Genomic DNA, 4,407 nt, shown 5'->3' with positions numbered 1-4,407 from the left:
AATTTTTAACCATGATATTTTAAACCTTATTTTTAACCATGACAAACAGCAGTTATGAAGCTTATATCAAGAATGAATTTCATGCACGTGATATGAAGAGAAGACGGATCAAGTGAAGAAAATCAAGCCAAAAAGTGGAGATTTGTTAGGGTTTTTACTCTGATTTTCTTACTATATTTAAGTTTTAGTTTTTTTTAGAAGGAAAATAAAAATTACCATAATTACTTTTATTTTTCCTAAAAGAAAAATATAAAACTTTTTCATATTAGACCCCTCTTCTCGTACAATAACACAATAACATGCACAATGTAGTTTTTAAAGAGTCTTTGTTTAGGGGGAGATTTCTCCAATAAGTTTTAGGATTTTTAATTTTATTTTTAATATGTAGGCCGTTTGGCCAAACCATATCCAATAATATGTTTTTAGTTTAATTTTTCTTGTGTCGTCTGATTTATCGTCTTAATAATTTGCAACTAATACTTTTCGCAGGACGCCCTCTCGATTTCGAACCCAACAAAAACCTGTGGAGAATAAGAAAAAGTGTTTTAGTAGTAGTAATATAAAAAGAAAAAAGTTTAAGCATTTATGATGTTAGTTATAGCACATATTTATTTTTCATTCCAGCTTTCAAAAGGGCAGTACAAAAGCCAAAAAAAGTTTACATTACGGCAAAAGAATATAGAATATAAAAGTGAGAAGCACAATTCAGAAGGAAATATAGAGGTAAAGGAGATGAAAATAATGTAACTTTCAGTCCCTTTTAAGAGGGTGTTTGCTGCTGGAAGGTTGCGCCAATTCTAAGTTGATATCAGTGATTTTGCGCTTACCTGCTTCCGCAATGCTTGGTGTTTTCGTGCTTTCATTTTCCTCATAGTTTAGGACAACTAATTTTTCAGTTGTTGCTTCTTGACTTTTGGGATACAATTTTTTTATTTGGATCTTGAAAATCGATGTTCCCAAATGGTTCTGAAAATTTTGAACAAGCAGTGGTTGTTGTTGCAACGATAAATTTTATTAGAGATAATACCAGATTTATAATATTTTGGTATGAGAAATTTAAGAATAAGAAATATCGTGGTATCGCAAATTTCATAGATTTCTTGTGTTATAAGGCACAAAATTCTTTCTGCTAATTCATTTGAGATGGAAGCAGTGTTGGAACCTGTGAGATCAGTAATTGTCACCTCGAACTGTACTCTGTATGAAAAAGTAAAAAAAAAATATATATTAATTAATTAAGGTGAAGTAGAATTAGTAAACATTTAGACAGTATAAAAAAATACTAAATTTTAATACAGTAACAAAAGAATAGCAATTATATTATTCAAACGTTAACAACACAATACAAAATTTAAGATAAGACTTAAAATTTAATGAGTAATAGATTCAACCAAAAGTGGCAGTTGGAGGAATATTAAGCAAATTAGATACGTTTATTTGGGTTTTTTTTTTCAAAATGAATTAATTTTACAATTAATAACAACATGTCCATTGTATTTTCAGGTCTAAGAAGAGTAAAGTGTACGCGGTAAATATCATGTAAGAAATTATACTGTAGATGAATTTCAATCGGGTCACACATGATAACAATAGATGTAGATTAAAGCTTACAAAGAGCATGACGAAGATGATGGGTTTCGGGGGGAGGGGGGGGGGGGGGGGGGGTGGGAAACAAATGTATGTTCATTATGTGGCTCTGCTATAAGGTAATTTTTTTAATGAGAAGTTCTAAACTTTACTAAGAATGCAAATATATGATTTCTTTTAAGCAAATTTTGATTTCACATTAAATCTGGAGTTCACAGACTTTGTGGGTTAAGGGATGTTCTAAGAAGTTGATTAAGGTTAGCGAGCCAAGTTATGCTATTCTGTCGGCATCAACTTAATCTTCTCTTCGATCATCTCAAGTCAAGAAAATAAGGGATACATACTCTCTGTTGATTTCTTTACTTTCAAACCTTTCAATTAGCCAGATTTTTGTAACCAAATATCAAGCAATCAGAGTTTCAGAAAAAAAAAATTACCAGATTTTTTAGCACGAATACAACACTTTTTTAAATCAATTCTATTCGCTACATTAAAGATATAATAGAGATACTATTTCAGATAGAAACTGAACTCAGAAATTAATCAACTATAAAACAATAACAATTACAATATATCTCCCATATATAGCTCTCAAAGTGGGGTTCAGTTATGGTAAAACATATAAGTTTAGCTTTACCTCATCAAAGATAGAAATACTATTTCTAATTGACGCTTGGCTCAAGAATTAATCTACTATACAACAACAATAATAATATATTCAGTATAGTTTTCAAATTAAAGTCCGAATAAGATGGGGCGCATGCAGATTTTATCACTACATTAAAGATAGAATTCATGAAGACTTTACCGCTAACCGTCAACTTAAGAATTAATCAACTATAAAATAACAATAACAACAATAATACATTTATTATATATAGTTCAGAAATACATTCTTTAAAACATAATCATTTTATCCTTTTTTTTAAGTAGAAAACAAACATGAACGGGAAATCAATTGCACTGTGGCATATCTCGAGTAAATCTTCTTCCTCATGCAAAGCAATTTTGATAAAAAGAAGCATAGTGAAGATGTTGGAGCTTATTTTGAAGTTGAAGGCTGTATTAATTGATTTATTTGTTTTGCTACTATCAGGTGGCAAAATGTAGAAGAAAAATAGAAGTATATTCAGTTATTGAAAGAGTTGCACATCTGAAATTTTCTTAAACCAAGGCAAGCAGAGGATAGCTCACAAAACAGGAAGATGAAGAGCCGATTTAGAAGGTAAAAAGTTAAAAATATAATGTATTATATTGTGCCGTTAGGATAAGAGATACGTAGACTTGTATTATTTTGAAAGAAAGACACAGACATATTACAGAGATGTGACCCTGTCGAGATAACCAAAATATCAAAAAGAATAACAGAAAAAAATCATTAAATAATTTTTGAATAGTTTCATTAGAATGGTTATTAGTTTACCTGGGAACAAGCTGAGTAGAACGTTCACAGCGTATATAATAGATTGGCCTTGATAAAGTGCATCTTATGAATGGAATTTCACAATCTGAGCATTTCATATAGCAAAAGTCTTGATTCTGATTTGTGATTGTGAAGTAGCCATCTATGTAAAACACTTCCCCCTGTAAAAATTGATTATGTTATTAATTGTTATTAAAAAATATTTAATTATTGAATATCAATTGTTGCTTTTATTACCGGTGTTTGCATTGGAATGTCAGATATGAGTATTGATTGTTCTTCGAATGGAACAAAGAGAAGAGAATCGGTCGTGGATGTGCGTTTTGCTGTGTATTCAAGCAGTAGTGGCTCAACTGTTTTGGCCCTGCAAAATTTTTTTATTATTAATTTGATTGGTGAACTTAATTTTATAAGCAGATAATATTTGTATATTACCATGAACCTAAAGCATTAGCTTGTGGATAGGTAGGATGCAAAAGTATTGTTGTATTGTATTTGTTTGATAAACCTGTATGTATATAATGAAGTGATATTAGTTGGATAAAATCATATACAATAAAAATTATAATTGAATTATTATACCTGACACTGATTTCACTACTCTTTTAAGCAGAATCACAAGATAGTCTTTAAATTTCTGAAAAAGAGTATTTTCATAGTATTCAACATTTTCTTTCCAAAGTGTCAGCTTTTTTGATTTTCTCTTGTAAATAGTCTAAAACATAATAAATATTTAAGTATTAAATTTTGATAAGATACAAATTAAATGTTTGTTAAGTAAATTTAAAGTGTGCTAATTAATTATTGAAAATTTTATTGAAATAATAATAAGGAAAAAAATAGCAACAATAAAATATAAAATAAAATAAAAATGATATTAAAATTGAAAATCGAAATATGAGTTAATAAAAGACTAAAGCAACGTTTGTCAATGAAATTTATATTTTTTTACGAAGTTTAATTCTGGAAAACTCATTTAACTATTAAATTTTAAAATAATAATAAAATGATTGTATCTTTAAATTAGTTTTAATACAAAGTATTTTAGGAATTGAACACAATTGAAGAATGAAAAAAAAAGGCGAAAGAATATGAACTTACTGAGCGTCCATAATAATAAATTCCTGAATTCTTTTTCCATTATTAGCATAACTTGGAAGAGCATCATTAACCAGTAGTGCAATAACATCTACAAATAAAAAAAAATAAAAAATAAATAACTAAAAAATCAAAGGATAAAAATATATTTTAATAATAATTAACTTTTATATTTGGAGGTATAAATGGTTTAGTTTTTCTGATTATCAAATTGAGAATCTTTAGCTTGTATATCAAAACAATAAAAAGAAACTGCAACTAGATTGGTAGGTAGTGGTGGTAGTGAATTTTCAGAAGGA

The sequence above is a fragment of the Capsicum annuum genome, chromosome 6 (genome assembly GCF_002878395.1).
Source record: "Capsicum annuum cultivar UCD-10X-F1 chromosome 6, UCD10Xv1.1, whole genome shotgun sequence".
In the NCBI taxonomy this organism is placed as follows: domain Eukaryota; kingdom Viridiplantae; phylum Streptophyta; class Magnoliopsida; order Solanales; family Solanaceae; genus Capsicum; species Capsicum annuum.
The sequence above is the reverse complement of the archived record's forward strand: the minus strand, read 5'-3'. Positions refer to the sequence as shown.